Source organism: Moschus berezovskii, chromosome 17, assembly GCF_049115385.1.
Source record: "Moschus berezovskii isolate FMDL1 chromosome 17, NW_MosBer_1.0, whole genome shotgun sequence".
Classification (NCBI taxonomy): domain Eukaryota; kingdom Metazoa; phylum Chordata; class Mammalia; order Artiodactyla; family Moschidae; genus Moschus; species Moschus berezovskii.
Genome location: NC_142476.1, coordinates 42,325,384 through 42,343,561, shown reverse-complemented (window position 1 = coordinate 42,343,561; position 18,178 = coordinate 42,325,384). Strand labels below are relative to the sequence as shown.

Here is an 18,178-nt window from a genome sequence, read left to right as displayed (position 1 = left end):
CCATGAGCCCCAGGAAGGCCAGCCACCCTGCTTCCTGCTTGTGCCAGGAACTGGTCCTGTCCAAGCATCCTTTTTTCGTAGTATTACTTTTTTTTTCAAAGTAAGCACCTGTTTTCAGACCTCAGTGATGGTTTTAGTTAGTGCCAGTTCATATTGAGAGTCCCTTGAACTCCAAGGAGATCAAACCAGTCCATCCTAAAGGAAATCAACCCTGAATATTCATTGGAAGGACTGATGATGAAGCTGAAATGCCAAGACTCTGGCCACCTGATGGGAAGAGATGACTCATTGGAGAAGACCCTGATGCTGGGAGAGATTGAGAGTAGGAGGAAAAGGGGACGAGAGAGGATGAATTGGTTGGATAGTATCACTGACTCAAGGGATATGAGTTTGAACAAACTCCAGGAGGTAGTGGAGGACAGGGAAGCCTGGCGTGCTTTAGTCCATGGGATCACAAAGAGTCAGACATAAGTAAGTGACTGAACAAGTGTGTAACAAAGGGTCAACCACTGGTGGAAGCTGGAAGGGTGGATGGGGGGGACACTGCACTTACATCCCATCACCTACGACAGAGGGGGTGATGGGAGAAGCCCTGAGGTCCTAAGGTGGATGCTCCCTGACATGGGGCTCTGGAGGTGCAACTGAGAGAGAAAACCACTTCCTCTGTGCACAAGAGCAAGCCTGACACAAAGAAACTCCCACCCTCCTAAGTCCACCTGCCCAGGTGAGACGGGGGCCCCTGAGCAGTAAGTGACATCCCCTGAGAAGGTCATCAGTCTGGTTGTCTGTCCAGTGATGCTACACCGTGGCCCCCAACAGCAGTGCAGGAACTGAAATGCAAGAACACTAACCCCAGGGACAGGGAAGTGAAAGGGTGACAGTCTGAGGTTGATCCCATTTATGGGAGTATGCAGACATGCTAAGTGCACGCGTATGCATGCCCACACTGCCCTTGCACACACCAGCACACGCAAACACCTATGTGCACAGGTCAGAGCACACCTGACCATGGACACACATTCAGCTACTGTCGGTGGCTGCTCACCAACTGTGCGTAGTCTCTCCCTAGAACTTGGGTGTTTATCTTTACAGACTAGAGAGGAATCATGGGTAGTTTTGATTTTCTCATTTAAGTAATCGTGCTTTTTACCCCGATTGCCTCACAAAACATGTATTATCATGCTTGGGAGATAGGTCAATATTTCTCTTAAGAGACTCGTGATTCCACAAGGTTTCGTCCTGACGGGGTTCCGTGCTTTCCTGGTGATGTAATGGAGAAAACAGCCACCCATTCGGTGATGAGAGCCTGGCAGTCCTGCACGGGCTGGACTTCCATGTGACACTGCTCAGGGGACGCACTGGGCACAGCCTGGCTTCCCTGTCACCTCCCCTGGTGGTCCCTGTGTCTGACCTCAGCTCCAGGATGTGCATGGGCCTCTGGGTAGGCTCCGTTCTGTGGGGATCTGGGCAGGGGACAGGCACAAAGCCACCCCTCTTGGTCCTGCCCGCCCTGTGCCCCTCCCCCACCTCTGTCGGCCCCTTCATTCTGCTGGGCGGGGCCTCCTCCTCCTGCCGCCCCATCTCCTTAGCCAGCAGCCTTCTTCTCAGAGGCTCTGACTTTCCGCTGTATTTTCTCTCCCCTGGCCAAGACAGAGCTCCAACCAGGGCAGGTCAGAAGGACACGAGCCCATGGTGGGGGTCTAGGGTGGGGAGAGAAGAGGGGCCTGGCTGCTGACAGGACAGCTCCTGCCGGCCAGCCCATCTGCATGTCACTTGGGCAGGTGGCCCAGACCCATCCAGCTTGGGCCCTCCTAGAGCCCTGCCCTTCCCACTTTCTTTAAGGATCTGGCACGAGCACATTTATGCCCATTTCACTGCGCAGGCCTGGCCTCTGGCTGCACCTCACTCACTCTTCACCTTGCACCTGCCCGACAGAGGGCCCTGCCCTGCCCCTTGGGCCCGGGCCAGCCAGGAGAGGCCCTGCCTCTTCTGCCGAGGAAGACACTGGTCCTTCTGGGCACACGAGTAGGACTCTGCGGCCTCGGTGCCCTTTTGGCAGGGGGTGGGTCCCAGAGCAGCTTTCCCAAATCCATGCTTGAGGGGCCCAGAGCTGCTCTGGTGACCATGGGTGCAACTTCCACACGTTGCTGTTGTTCAGTCACTAAGTCGTGTCCAACACTTGCGACCCCATGGACTGCAGCATGCCAGGTTTCTCTGTCCTTCACCATCTCCCGGAGCTTGCTCAAACTCACGTCCATCCAGTCGATGACGCTATCCAATCATCTCATCCTCTGTCATCCCTTGCTCTTCCTGCCTTTGATCTTTCCCAGCATCAGGGTCTTTTCCAATGAGTCAGTTTTTTGCATCAAGTGGCCAAAGTACTGGAGCTCCAGCTTCAGCATCAGTTCTTCCAATGAATATTCAGGGTTGATTTCCTTTAGGATTGACTGGTTTGATCTCCTTGCTGTCCAAGAGACTCTCAAGAGTCTTCTCCAGCACCACAGTTCAGAAGCATCAATTCTTCAGCGCTCATCAACTCTTCCACACCTGCTTTCTTGCAAAGATGGCACAGAGAGAACAGAGCAGGCCAGCCTCTCTGGGCCCTGATGGCAGAGACAGGCTGTGGACAACACACAGAAAGCTCACTGTGCATGCGGCGTCTCTCCAGGACCAGCTGCAGCTCCAGCTCCTGGGACGGGAAGTAGTGGGGGGACTGGAGAGATGGGGGGCTTTGAATAGTTCTGCCTGAGGGCTTCAGGGAGCCTGGGTGGTTTGTGCTGCTGGTGTTGCCATCTCCCTCCTGTGTCTCTGTCTTTAGACACTGGAGGTTTCCTGAATTGAGATGCGTCTCCTAAAACATACCATTGGTTGGTTGACTGCTGCATTTGGAGAAGCTCCGAGGTCAGGATTCTAGGTCCCTGAGGATGCAGATCTTCAGAGTGGGTTTTGCACTGAGGTGCCCCCAGCCACATCCAGCCATAACTCTGGTGCCAGGGGCCCATCCATGGCTGCCTGAATGTCCTGGCTCACTGTGGAGGCCGATGAAACCTCCTGGCTGCAGGCCAGTGTCTCCTGCCCGCAAGGGAATGTTCTTGGTGCGTCGTGCTTGCTGACCACAGTGCTCTGCGCATGGCGGGGGCCTCCAGACACCACCCGGGTTGCAGCAGTCAGCTCAGTGCTGCTGTGGAGACACCCCGTGTAGATGTGGAATCACACCAGCCCCCTGCGCTCTGCAGTCTGTGGGGGCTCCTGCCTGGGGCAGGTCTTTACTTTACCCCCTCCCCTGGATGGCATCCAAAGCAGGGGAGGGTGTTCAGTGCTGGTCCAAGGAGGCAGAATCAGGCCACCCCTGAGAAAGGACATCTCCCTGGGAGGTGGTCCAGGGGAGGGAGTGAGGAATCGGGGGAAACTGAGGGAGACCTCGAAGGGTTTTTTCTGCCATGAGCAGAGGAATGGGTCGAGAACTAGGCAAGGAACTTGAGGACAGAGAGGCCAGCTATACAGGGTCGCAGGGCCCCTGGATGGTAGGGGGGATACGGTGATGACCAAGAGGAGCATCTTGATGTGAAAATGGGAAGTCCCCAGACACACAGTTCCTGCGTCTCTGGATTCTACATCCCCAACCCCTGCTCTGGCCTCTCTCCTTTCGGGTTACAGGACTCCCAGGTTCGACGGCAACATAGGTTCATCTACAGCTCCCACAGCCTGGGGTTTGTGATCTTAAGAAGGTGTGGGGCTATACTCTGTGTGAGTGTATGCACACGTGTGTGAAGGGACTCACCCCTGGTGCTGGGTGGCTCCTGAGGTGCCCAGGCCCCAGTGTCTGAGATGTCTGCACCCACCCCATTCCTAGGCCACACTCGAGGGCGGCAGCAGACTCACGTCATAAACCCGTCTTTCCTCCCCTGCAGGGAGGGTTGGGGCCAGCCTCCATGTTCCTTTGTCTCTGCAGATTAGCCCAGGGAACCACATGCCGAAGAGAAACCTGAGGGGGCTGCTCTGTGGAGAGGGTGGATCCCATATGGGCTCCTGGGTATCCGTGTGGCTGAATGGCCCGCTGGTCTCCCAGGGGCCGTCCAGGTGTGCAGGACGAACGTCAGCATCCCCGAGGGGAAGTCTGAGCCTATGGTGCTGGGTGAGGCCCCCAGGGGCACTGGGTCTGGGACTGTTAGCCCACAGGCTGGGCGGAGCACCGTCCTGACCTTCCAGAGGGCCCGAAGGCCAGCAGACACAGCTGTCTGTCCTATGCTGCCCCAGCTGCAGGCCAGCCCCTCCTGAAGCCTGGTTCCTGTCTGTCTGCTGGCCATCGAGCACAGTGACCACAGGCAGCAGGTGACAAATGGTCGGTGTCAAGGTCTGTCATGCCAACGGGGCCCCGAGGAAATGCGAGAGGCTCTCAGAGCAGCTTTATTACCAACCTGTGACCGAGAGATGATCAATCACACTGATCAGGGCAGGCAAACAGGGGAGACGAGAGGCAGATGCTGGCCTGGAGGCTGGGGGTCAGTGCTGGGGCGGGCAAGGGGTGGCCAGGGGAAGATGGCATACTGAATGTTGAACTTGACTGCCGTCAGGCCCCACTCTCTTGCCCTCCTTTGGTGACCATGCTGACCTTGCGGCCCTGGCTTGGGCAGGCCAGGGGGATGGAAATGCAAGATCAGCACAGAGGAGGGACAGTCTGGGCAGGGTGGCCAGTTCCCTCTCCAGGGAGGAATCAGAACCCAGCGTGTCTCTCTGCGATGTTTTGTTCACAGATCTGGAGCCAGCAGTGGATGGCAGGGATGGAGGGGGAATGGGGCAAGTCAGTGACCCCTTGAGAGGGCCCTGCTGCTTCTCAGCGACCCAAGTCCTGAGCTTCCTGCAGGCCAGGGACTAGAGATCTTGAGCTGAATGACACCGAAAGAGTCGGTGGCCATCCTTCCTGCCAAGGTGTCAGGGCTGCTGGCTGGTGTTGGTTCCTACGGCCGGTTGTGCAAGGCGGGCTCCCGGGGCAGGGCCAGCTGCTGGAATCCCAGATGCCTGCAGCTGTCCCCTTCCTGGACAGGATCTGGAGAGTGCTGTGCAGGCGGGCACTCCCTCCGCTGAAGCGCAGTTTCTGGGCCATCACAGGGCAGCTGCTCTGGGCCCAGGGCTCCCATCACAGGCTGACTGCAGGGAGGGAGCCCCCTGGCCAGGAGCTCCGGGCCCAAGGGCAGGCGGGGGCTGCCGCTCTCACCGTCCAGGCCAGGATGAATCAGACCTTTCTTGGGGAAGTGCCTCCTGCACAAGGACGTTTTAGTCAGACATAATTGCGAGGAAAAATAAACCTGCCTTAACAGAAAACAGCTTTCCAGTTGTTTTTTCCTCCTTGAAGCCTTTTCAACTCCAGGTTTTGGCAAGTCCTGGCTGTGGGTAATTGTCAACACCGTGCAGCGTCCAGAGACCGAAGCCAGGGGAACGGAAATGGCCCCGCAGCTGAGAGGGACCCGGGACGTGGCCCCCTGGGCACGCGTGTGCTCACGTGTGCACACACCCTCGCCGGATGCCCGACCGCAGACGAAAGGCAACTTTGTCTTGGCCTCAGTACAGATAGCTCAACATACCTCAGAGGCTCTGGTCCCGAGCGAGGAAGCTGTGGGCCTTCGTCGGAACGGCGGATCCCGGCACGCAGGGCTCTCCTGCCTGTCCTCACGTCCTCCCCATTGAAGGTCACCTAGAGTGCAGGAGAAGGCCTAGGAGCCCAGAAGCATCCTTCCTCCAGGGAACTGGATGGAGTCCCTGAGGGACTTGGAAAGTGGGCAGGGCTGGTCTGGCATTTGGTCCCTGGCTGCGTCCAAAACTGAGAGTCCCTGAAAGAGCCCTCCCGGTGGCAAGATGGGGTGATGGGCCGTCATCAGGGTCGAGCTCACCACCAGCACATCTGATGACCTCCAGTCTGTAACTGCCCCCAATCCCAGATGGGCCCAGCTGGACCTTCCTCCTCCCTCTGAGTTTGCCTTTCTTCAGGGGTTCTGCCAAAGGGGCACGGGGGGCTGGGGGTCAGCAACAGGCAGCTGTGAGGAGGGGCATGGGCCGGGGAGCCTGGGGGACAGGATGCCCATCTCTTTGTTCATTTCCAGGAACTTGTTAGAGGCTCCGTCAAGCCCGCGGCTGACAGCCTGGTGTTACTCACTTGGCTGGGTTCTGGAGACGCGTGCTCATTTGCCAGACAAAATTAATGAGAAAAGAAAGACTTAAACGAGATAGTAATTTATGACTTCCACTGGGCCAGTCTCCCCATGCGCCACTGTGCATTTCATTGGAAATAACGCTGCACCCATGAAGCCGAGACGGGGGCTGTCTGGTGGGCTCTGCCTGGCCCTTCGCTGAAAGGCGCGGGTCCTCACACTGCCGTCTGCACACGGTGAGCTCTCAGTGGCTCCAGCATATGAAATACCCATGTACAAGCCCAAGCCCAAAGGAACAAATGCACAGTGTCGGCGCGAGGACTTCACCCAAGGCCCGGCCCTCTCCTCCCTGCCCTCGCCACCGCCGCCCCTCGAAAACACACAAAGGAGAAGAATGGAATGGAAAAGCCAGCAAACGCAGCAGCAAAATAAACCCTTCCTAATGGCTACCAAACTTGCTGAGTGTCAGTTAGAGTTACTCTGTGCAGAGTCTGTAATAATCGCGCTGCTCGGAGACAAGGCCGCTCTCCGGCAGGAGCCGCCGTGACAGGCCCTGGAAGGCAGGTGTTACTGTAATTAGCTATTGTTTGACTATCAAAAGTCAGGGCTGATTAAAGCCACTAAGCACAAGTGCACTATTTTATTTCAAAGAATATTATGAACTGCACGCTGGGGCCCTTTCAGAAGGGGCCTCCCTTCCGCAGCCGGCTAAGAGCCCATGCCAGCAGTAATCAAACACGAAATCTGCATAAACCTTCAGGGTTTAATTCAAGCAGAGACCTTTCATTAGAAATATGTTACTTTATGAAATCTGGTCGCCAGCAAGGGGAGAAAAATGTGACTTCTTAAGAAAAGTGAATGGCACCTCTTTAGTGATTAACCCGAGATTAATGGAGGTCCCCACTGCTCGGCCTGAGTCCATTTTATTGCTAATTCATTTAGGTACCATTTCAGATACGCTGATGAGAGTTACCTGCCAGGGCGACAGGTTTTGGCAAGCAAGGCTAGCCATTACGGTCAAATCCCAAATACACTTTTTATTAAAGACGCTTTGAAAAGTGTCTTACATTAGTCTTTTTTCCCCTTTCTTTTCGGGGGACTTTGTATTTAATGTACTCAATTAGTTAAAACTTTGGATCCTAATTCATCAATCAGAGATGGATGTGATTGCTACACTTTTAGTAGCTCCTTCCTTCCTTCCCCAGTGCTTGGTCCACGGCCAGGGCACTGCGCTCCGGATACACCCACCCACACATGTGCACATGCATGCACACCCATGTGTGGGTGTGTGCATGGGACACATTCATGTGGGCACACATAATCTATCCATCCACACTCACAAAGGCCCCCATGTCCACACATGCATGCAGGTGCCCATACTTACCCGCCACCCACACACATGCACACTCACACACCCATATACGTGTACACACATGCACACACACATGCACACATACACACACACCACACAAACACACACACACACACATGCACACACTCACCCTTGAACACATTGGGATCAGAGGGCTCTCAGGGCACAGTGGATGTGAAAGGAGGTCCCCCCTTCACTTACCACCTCTGCCCCCAAAGGCGGCTCCCAAGGCAGAGCATCCTTGGCCCACAGGCTTCCCACATTCTGGGGGCACCTGCCCCAATGGTGCTCCACTCTACCCTACAGGTCCTTCCCAAGCCTGCCCACCTGGAAGCCTCTGCAGCCCCCACCCCCACCTGTCTTCAAATGGCCTGGCTGCCCCGCTGCCCACAGCAAGTGAGCTTTGGCTCCACCCACTGACTCAGTGTAAAGTGAGCTTTGGCTCCACCACTGACTCAGTGTAAACCCCAGACTGTGAGGGCAGGGCCACACAGGCCACACATGTGCACAAACCTGTGGTCAGTGAACAAGTAGACGGATGGATGGATGCAGGGAGATCTCATCCCACCTTGGACCCAGTCCAGAGGATGGAACGCCATAGGCCTAGCCTCCCGATGCTGAGGGCACCCTGTTGACAGTACGTCTGTCTCACACAATGTGTGCTGTCCTCTGGGTCAAGGGCAGGGGTCACTCTGTCCCTACAGAACCAGTGAGGGGGATAAGGCAGGGAGGAGGAACCCCAACCCTCAGAGGAAAGGCAGTGCTGTCACATTCTGTCACAGCCTCACGTTTGTAAGGCACTGGCTGTATGCCCTGTTTCAGCCCCACTGAAAGCCCACGAGGATGATGGGACACAACCCATGACCACAGTCTCCACTGTTTGATGGGCGAGACACTTGAGGCTCAGGATGGCCGCCTGCTCCCAGGCCCAGGCCTGGCCAAGGTGCTCATTCACTGGCACAACTCACATGGCTATGGCTTGGAGGGCACAGAGAAGAGGGCCCGTTCCTCACTCTTGGGGTAGGGGCACAGGGCAGGGGGAGCGTGGCCTTGTTCACCTGATCCAGGCCTGGGATTCTAGCTCCACCCCTAGATTAAGGCAGAAGACTTGGACCCCAGTTTAGCACCTCCCCAAACCCCTCATCACACCAGGAGCTTTTGAATCTCCTTCAACTAGTGCATAGTCAAAGCTGTGGTCTTTCCAGTAGTCATGTATGGATGTGAGAGTTGAACCATACAGAAGAAGAGTGAGCACCGATGAATTGATGATTTCAAACTCTGCTGCTGGAGAAGACTCTTGAGAGCTCCTTGGACAGCAAGATCAAACCTGTTGGTCCTAGAGGAAATCAACCCTGAATATTCATTGGAAGGACTGATGCTGAAGCTGAAGCTCCAATATTTAGCCACCTGATGCAAAGAACCAACTCAGTGGAAAAGACCCTGATGTTGGGAAAGATTGAGGGCAGGAGAAGGCAGCAGCAGAGGATGAGATGGTTGGATGGCATCACTGATTCAATGGACGTGAACTTATGCAAACTCCAGGAGATGATGAGGAACAGGGAGGCCTGGCATGCTGCAGTCCATGGGGTTGCAAAAAGTTGGACACGACTTGGCTACTGAACACACACACACAACTAGTGCAAAACTAAGGACATGCAGCCAATACACCAGTTATTCTAAAATCCTCACCTGTGTTCAAGGGGAAAGGTGAATATCTGCAGGGGGGCTGAGCCCCAGGACCTGGTGTGTACTGAGCCCCTTCAGTGAACCCGGCCCCCGACAGTCTCGCTGGGGTCCAGACCCCGCATAGACAGAGCAGCAGGGCCCCAGGGGAGACCAACATTTCTGGCTGCATGATGCCAGCTACACGTGCACTCAGGAGAGCCCTGCACCTCACATGCTGAGGTTTTTATTCCTGAGTCCTAAGAACTGCAAGTGAAATGCATTTAGTCCCCGGTCAGAGACAGTGGGGAGGGGGGACCTGTGATGCACAGACCCCAGTGGCTCAGACTCCCTGCAGCCAGGCCCTGCGGACACAAGCTGACCATGGGATCCACAAAAACAGTCCCAGTAGAATCTGTTCTGAAGGAAACTGTGAGCCAGATTCTCCAGGGTTGGAGCACTTCCTGGGCACCAGCTATCTCTGGAAGTTTCCAGAAGCTGCCATCCTTCTGCAGCCTGACCTGTGTTCTGATCTGGGCATTCCTGGTCGGAGGGCTGCCCCTGAAAGAGTGAACAGGCAAGTGGAGGGTCCCTTCATGGGGACGTGGTCTCATTACAGGGCAGGACCCAGGAGGTGACTGGTCCAGCCCATCCCACCAGTCCCACCTTGCCCAGCCCGTGGACAAGGAGCTAAAGCTGGAGCATGCGTCTAGGGGGCAGAGGAGAGGAGGAGACCCCAGCCTCCCAAGGATGGTGGCAGGGCCACTTCCTCAGGTCCGAGGGGCAGACCCAAGCCAAGGTGAAGCCAGGGTCACTTGGCCTCTGCGGCAGGAACACACTTTCCCTGCCACCTGGGTCTATCTCCAACTGACCGTGATGGACGGCCTGGCCTCACCCCAAAACCAGAGCTGAGAGATGCGGCTCAGGATCCATGTGGTCCCGCGGCCAGTCCCACCTGCTGGCTTCGTCTCCAGTCAGTTCAATGCATAGTAAGTTGATTTACGGCCACGGGCAGCTCTGAGGCCAAGCCCTTCTGGCGGCAGGGCTGATTCTGGCCCTTTCCTGGGCTGGCTGCAGGACCTGGGCGAACACAGCTTCTCAGTGGGTGGGATGCCCCACGGCTACTGTCTTGTCATTCTTGGATTTGGTCGGCAGTGACTTGAGAGTGAATTCCTTACCCCAAATTTCCACCGGTCACTGTTCTCTGAGGCCAGTTGGCCATCGAGGAGTCCCCGCTAGCTGGCACCTCTGGTGTCTGTGGCAACAACAGACGAGCCCCCAATGTGTGGGGCTTAGCTGCGGGGGCCGCCTCCACAACCTGGGGGGTGTTTCATTCCCTCCCTCTCTGGTGTCCGGCATGGGTGGGGTGGGCTTTTGATTTTGACCTTGAGACTTCCAGGATCTCAAAGGAACTTGGCTGCCCAGACACTCCCCTTAAAATTAGAAGGATTCCCTTGCATCAGCGGGGCTGGCTGGGCAGGCAGCCAGGCCATGCCATCATCCCCCCAAGCCCATCTATCAGGCCCTCCACGTATGGCCAGCTGATCCACTCTCCTGCAATTGAAAGCTGTACCTGTGTGTATCTGTTCCCCCCGGAAAAGTGAAAAACACACCCAAGACCCCCATGTCTGAAAGCCCATGTCCAGAGAATCTAGCAGTCGGTGGGCCAGGATGCTGGGATGGCAGCCTTTGCTGGGTGACAGGGGTCTCTGCATTCTCTGGGTAGGTCTCCAGCCCCAGGGCCTGTGCACTTCTGGAGGAGGCCCAGGTAGCTGGTGGTTTCCCCCAGTAGAAGGCAAAACCCCCACCCAGACAGCCTCAGAACCAGGCTGACCCCAGAGACAGAAGCAGAGCAGTTGGAATTGGATGTGGAGGGTGGATGTCCCCCTCTGTCTGAGGTCCCGGGTGTGGGGTCCGGGCTGGGGGGCTGACCCAGGGCATCGCTGATGGTCCCATACCTTCTGTATTCTGGGAATATAAGAGTATCCCAGTGGACTCTTGGGTTGGGCTGGGGGGAGGAAGGCCCACCCTGGAGGATGTTCCGGTGTCCAAGCCCTCTCCCTACCTTGTTGGTCATCACTGGGAGGATGAGAGCTGTGGAGGCCCCATGGATTTTTCTTTATGAAGGGACAGACTTTCTCTGACCTGCCCCAGGTAGTCAGGGCCATGGGGCTGCCTGCCGGCCAGGGCCGCTCCCCACAAGCCATGCGTGCCCAGCTGGGCTCCCTCATCTCCAGGGCCTGCCCTGCACAGCTGGGTGTCCTGTCCTCTGAGGCCCCATCTAATGGCTCTCCTTTAAACGCACGTGTTAATTATCTTGCCACTGCTGTAATTTCTCCCCGTGGTCCATTAATTAAGGGGTCACGATCCGAGAGCATGTTTACCCAATAAGCTTTCTTTTTTAATTATCCTAATTGCTTGGAGACTGACAAAGACTCTCCTCTTCCCTTTCGCCGGTGGATTAGCGAGTGACAAACACACGGGCAAACGTGCACCCCACCCGACACTCGCCGAGGGGCTGGGCCTGCAGCCACAGTGGGGTTGGGGCTCCGGGTGGCCCCACTCAAGCTCCAGGGCGGCCAGGCTCATACCCGGGGCCTGCTCACCAGGTATTCACACGGGTGTGAGAATGAGATCCACGGCTGGTCACAGTTGGAGGGCCCAGGCTAGCAGGGGTGTGGGTGCCTGCTGGCCGCATCCTAGGGTCAGGGCCTGTCAGCTTGTTCTCATGAATGTTGTCTGTAAGCTGCAGCCAAACCTGACCCTGATATAAGCAGGACCTGAAACGACAGCTTGGCCTCCTTATATAACTTGCTTAAAACCAGCATCAAGGCCCTTCATTCTATGAGTGAGTGGGGCTTCCTGTGGGCCAGGCTGGGCCTCCTCTCGGTGATGGAGGGGTTGGTAACCTGCTCAGTCCCCTCCTCACTGATGGAGGGACTGGCATCCTGTTCTGCTCCATGAACAGAACGAGGAAGAGGAGCTCCAATCACTCAGGGGTCAGTGGAGCAGCCTTTCAGCCACTCTGCGGGGCCCATTCTCATTTCGAGCTGCTCTGAGTGTAGATGCTGGAATGTTAAATGGAGCAGCTGCTGGCGAGACCATCTGGTGGTTCCCCTCAAAGTTACCCAGAGTCACCACAGGACAGCAGGTCCAGGCAGGTATTTAGTTGAGAGAATGGAAACCAGGAGCTCAAACCCTGGACCCTGGAGTATGCAGGTTCACTGCAGCCCTAATCACAAGAGCAAAGATGGAGCCCAACTCAGCCCACCCATCCATGGAGAAATAGGTAAAGACATGGTGGCCTATCCACTCAGTGGACTCTTACTCAGCCACAGAAAGGAACAAAGGACGGACACAGGCTATGACGTGGGTGAACCTCAGAAACACAGTGCTGCATGAAAACCTTCAGACACAAAGGCCACAGCTGTGACTCCATTATACGAAGCATCTGGAGCAAGCAAACTATAGATGGAGACAGAGGTAGGCTCGTGTTGGGGGAGTGGGGGCGGGCGTGCGGGAGTGGCTGCTGGGGGGAGAGGGTCTTCTTGAGACTAAAATGCCCGGAACTAGCTAGGAATTGTACCTGCACAGCTTCACACATGTACTCAATGCCACAGAATTGTTCACTTCAAAAGAATTGATTTGTATGTGCTGTAGAGAAGAGGAGATGGCAGCCCCCACCTGTCTACTCTTTCACTCCATTCATAGGGGCTGCTCAGCTCCCGGGGTGGGAGGATGAGTGACCCTTGTGAGTGGAGGGACCCAGGCACCAGGGGTCCATGTACTTGCTCTGTGATGGATACAGCCAGGGTTGGGCTGGGGGCAGTGTTGGCGTCCTCTCCAGGCATCCCGCTGTGCCGGGCAAGCCCGCCTGTTCCCTGCAAGTTTACGTCTCTTTAATAAAGATTAAGATGTCAGGGGGCCAGCCTTGCACAAAATCCCACTTTTATTAACTTCTCATTACCAGCTGAAGGGCGAACCTATTTCTGAGCTTCTGAAGCGGCAAGAAGAAAATAGTTATTAAGTGTGCATTTATGACGACCGGAGCTTACAGCCATTCCTGCTGACTCAGCGAGCGGGCCTCGTGCCTCCCTGCCTGGACTCGAGACCACAGTGACCTGGTAACAAAAAGTGACCACGTGGCCTGACCTGGGCTGGAGCCACCGGGCTGGAGATGCAGTGGGAGGAGGTTGGGGCTTGACCGGCTGAGCCGGATGGGCTCAGGGTGAGGGTGAGGTGATCAGAGAGCTGAGGGGCCCGGCCTGACCGGAAACATGTCCTGGGGGCCGCAGTGGACACCGAGCACGTGGTGACTACACGGGCTGGACCGCAAGTCCCTCCAGCCCGAGTCGCCCTCATCTCTCCAAAGCCACCTGAGCTCCCAGCCTCGTCCTCCCAGATGGATCCCATCATCCACCTTCTCCGTGCCGCCCCTGGGCAAGGCTTCAGAGCACAGCGTTACAAAGTCATTTTGGGGCCCCCTAGACCAGAAAGTCAGTCCTGTTGACTTCACCCCCTCTGTCCAGAGTGACTCAGCACCCCTTTCCCAGGGCATCAGACAGGCCCCTTGATCCACAGGCCCCTGATGTCCCCACCCAAGGACAATGCTCTTGTCCAGACCAAAGGTCACATCCCGAGACCAGAGCCTGCCTGTCCCCATCCTCCTGTCCCCCTCAGCCCCAGGGCTCTTCCCACCTCTCCCTTCGCTTTCAGAGCTCTGGAGCGGCCCAGGCTCCCTCAGACCCTGTCCACCGTACATGACCCAGGGGGTGGCCCCAGCCCCAGGGTTCTCCCGGCTCAGACACCCTCTGGGGTATCTCCGGTGCATCTCAGATGTAAGGTGCACCAAGTATCAGGTCAACCTCCCACCTCTACCTGCCCCCCCCACCCAGGTTCCCTCTGCAAATGGCACCCCCACCCAGATGCCCCTGCAGGGGTCCTAGGGCACCTCCTGTCCATAAACTGATGCTTCTCCCTCCAAAATGCCCTACACACGTCACTTCTGTCACCTCCCTGCTTCCTCCCTTTTTCCAGCCGCCTATACCATTGACTGCCTGCAGCCCCCACCCCTTGGAGCAACCATCGCTCGGGATCCCCAGCCTAGTCTGTGGTCCTTTTGTTAAAACATCCTGAGCAGAACGAGACAGATGGACGGGGCCTCCATGGGAAGGGGACTGACAGTCACAGCCGCCGGCTCAGAGCCCAACTTGGGCACTGCATGTGGTGTATCCTCAATAAACACGTGAAGCAGGAACCAGCTCAGGGTCCAAGGGATGGGCGGCCTCATGGGAGCTTTGGGCAAAGTCCTTACCACTCCGTGCTCGGAACGTTGGTCTGCAGTGGGGGCCTTCCACCCTGTGGGTGAAGCTGAGTGCAGGGATAACCCCAGGATGGAGCCGAGGCAGAGGAGACTCTGCCAGGTTGGTCCCCAGAGACAGTGAATGAAGGAACAAGTGTTGCTGCCCCACCAGCCTCTGCCACCTGACCAGTGATCAATCTTCCAGAGGGTGTTAAGGACTTCTCTGCGTTTCTTATTTACACTATTTAAGGAGCTTTTCCCCTCAGTGTCAGTCTCACCCAGGCAGACTCTCTGCAGAGTGAGCATGAGGCTGGCCAGGGAAAGGCTGCTGTGCCTAGAGGGGCCGTGAACCGAGTCTTCAGGGAGTCACAATGGGACACAGGGAGGGACCAATGGGGGTGGCGCTTTGTCTGGGTTTTCTGGGGGCTTTGTTGGTAGAGGTTGGGCCCAGGGGACAGAGGCCCAGTGGCCAGCAGTGGCCTTGCTCTGAGCCTGCAGCCTGCAGCCGGCAGGTGCCCAGGGTGGTGGGAGCAGCTTTCCCACCACCCAACAGGTGGTCCCGTCTGGCCTGGATGCCCCACAGGAGAGCAGCGTTCCCTACATATTTGGGATTGTCCCGGAATTCCGGGCTGCGCTTCACTTTCCCACACCTGGGGCAAGGCCACAGCAGAGCCGGGGGAGAGGGGAGACCAGGCCTCAGGGCAGTCGGATCCTCAGGCTGTCATGCTGGTCCTGGTCAGCCAACCATGTTCTCAGAATGGCCTTCGCACCCCTGGGCCTTTGGTGCAACTGGAACCCAGGCAGATGCAGCGCCGGGGCCAGTGACATGTCCTGGGGGAGCATGAAGAACACGTGCATGGGAACATGAGGGATACACTTGGAGGCAGAGGGGGGCCAGGCCCTGAGGGGATGCTCAGGTGTGTGCTGGCCTCATTGGAGCAGAGGCCGCGCCCAGAGGAGCCACCGTGTGGGCAGGCCCTCGGCCCGGGAGCACTCCTGCCACAGACGGATCTTCCCGTATGTGGGCAGGCGGGCCCCCGGGGACAGAGCAAAGGGTGGACAGCTTCCAGCCCGTCCCATGCCTGGCAGCATCGGAGGGTGTGGACCAACTCAGAGCTGCTGTGGATGAGGGCCAGGCTGGAAGGCACTCCTGTTGTCTGTTGTTATTATTACTGGTGTCACCCTGCTCACGTCAGGGCTTCCCCACACTACTTCCTCTACAAAGGGCACTCGTGTGGGCTTGGGGCTTGTCTATGGGTTTTTGCAAGCTCTGCTCTTCTCATGATCCCTTGGCACAGAGGCCAGTTTTGGGGAAGGGGTGGCTGGGAGCAGCCCTGAGGGAGTGCAGGCACCTGGAGGCATCAGGGAGGCCCTGGCCCAGATTTCTGGGTCTGTATCACCTCAGGTGCTCCGTGAGGGCCTTGCCAGACAGGCTCCTTCTGGCTCTGCTGGGAAGGGCCATCAGCTTATAAACAGGCCCTGACTGCCCCCCCCGAGTCCCCCGCCCCGTGCTCTGACAGAGGGAGTCCTGGGTCTTCAGGGTCCAGGGAGCCCCCCAAGTCAGCCACCATGCTGATGGTGCCAACAGACCCTTGCGTCCGTCAAGGAGCATCACGTTTTATTGCTATGAGCCCAGAGCTAGACAACTGGGGCTCAGGCCCTGGCTCTAACCTCTCAGCTGTGTGACACTGTGCAGGTTACCGACCCTCTCTGTGCCCCGTTTACTCGCCTACAGAATGGGCTCTGGTTGATCTCACATGTCAGCCCCACAGCCAGCCTTTTGTAGCAGATATAAGCACCCAGGCTCACTTGGTTCTGCCTTCCCCAGGAAAACCCCCTGCATGGGAGTCTTCAGTTCAGCTTTAGGAAGCTTGGAGCAGAAAGGGGATGGACAGGTGGACACCTCCGTCCTCTTGCCGCCTAGTGGCCCAGAACCGCAGCCCAACAAGCTCCCTTTTGAAAATGTTTTTCTTTGCATTTTATTTATTTGCTTATTTATTTCTTTTGGGCTTTCTTTGTGGCTCAGATGGTAAAGAATCTGCCTACAATGCAGGAGACCTTGGTTCGATCCCTCGGTCAGGAGGATCCCCTGGAGAAAGGAATGGCAACCCACTCCAGTATTCTTGCCTGGAGAATCCCATGGACAGAGGAGCCTGGTGGGCTACAGTCCATGGGGTCACAAAAAGTTGGACACAACTGAGCGACTACACTGTCTGAGTTGTGTGGTGTGCGGGATCTTAGTTTCCCAAACAGGGATCGAACTAATCACTGGACTGCCTGGGAAGGCCCCCAACAAGCTCCCTCTGACCAAGAAGCCAAGCAGGCTGTGGTCCAGGCCCACCATGAGCTGTAAGCCTGCCCTGCGGGGACAGTTCTGAACTGGGACAGAGCGGCCGTGTAGGAAACACCAGGTCCCCCAGACTCTGCCTCATCCAACAGGCTGACCAGGAAGTCACAGCCCCAGCCTCAGCATGTCACCTGCAGGGGCAGGCATGTCACCTGGGAGTCTGGCTCCAGGGGTGCCTGAGCTGGTCCCCACCCCCCAAGGGCCTGGCTGGGTGGGGAGTGTGGGTGGGCGGGCGCCGTCCTGCGTGCTGACCCCGCCCAGCCGGCACTCAATACCCAGCACTCCAGGCCCTGTTTACCAGAGGGGGTGAGGGGCCTCTCACTGCTGAGTAAACAGACTTTCCAAAGGCCTCTGCTTTCTCACCCGTCCAGCTTTCCAAATGCACATTATGAATTGGCCGGCTTATCAGAAGGGCCGTCTGGCGGTTAAAAGATGTTTCCACGCATTGTGAGGCTGCATGGAAACCGAGTCATGTCAGCCTCAAGGACAAAGGAACTCAAGTGTTTGAGACGCAAAAATATTTTGACCTGACTACATCATTTTTCAAAGGAAAAAAGTAATTCGCGGCTCACAATTCACTTGCTATCTCGCAGGAAGTCCTGTATTTCTTATTAACTCCCCAAGGTCTGCTTCTCTGGGTGAGAGGTCACTGCGGAGGGCCAGCGTGTGAGGGACATTTACGAGTTTTCTTTCCGTTGCTTCCTGTTGTTTTTTTCTTTTGGGGCTGCCTCTTGTTTGCAAGGGACTCGAACCATGCTGCCCTGAGCCTTATCTCCAGGGTCCTCCCAGACCAGGCCCTCAAGCAGGGCACAGAGTGTCTGCTCTGCAGTGCCAGGTCGGAAACCAAGGCCCCGAGAGGTTAAGTGATTTGCCCCAGGTCACGCCCAGAACGGCGGAGCCAGTGTGGGAGGTCCTGCGGTCCGGTTCCCTCTGTGGACGTCCTCTGCAGGCTCTTTGGTTCCCTCATGGAATGATAGTGTCTGGTGGGACCTCAAGGGTTCATCACCGTCGCTGTCAACATCTCTGTCCCCATCACCTTCCTCCTATCCATCATTTCCATCGCCATGGTTACCATCACCATCGTCCTCACCATCATCTTTACCATCCTCACCACCGTCCGTCACCACCGTCACCTTCCCCATCCTCACCATCATTATCACCCTCGTCTCTATGGTCGTGATCACCATCGCCACCATCCTCGCCATCCTCACAGTCATCACCAACATCCTTATCACCACCATCCTCGCCATTCATCACGGACACAATCCTCACCATCCTCACAGTCATCACCATCACCCTCACCATCGTCATCACCATCATCTTCATCACCATGGTCACCATGGTTACCA

The 18,178-nt window shown here is 56.6% G+C and overlaps 1 protein-coding gene across 5 annotated transcripts in view; it reads right to left on the bottom strand.

Moving 5' to 3' along the window:
* The window catches only part of PRDM16 (PR/SET domain 16), a 338,380-nt gene that overhangs the window by 144,757 nt on the left and 175,445 nt on the right, over positions 1–18,178 (bottom strand). The gene's annotated exons all lie outside the window — the stretch shown is intronic.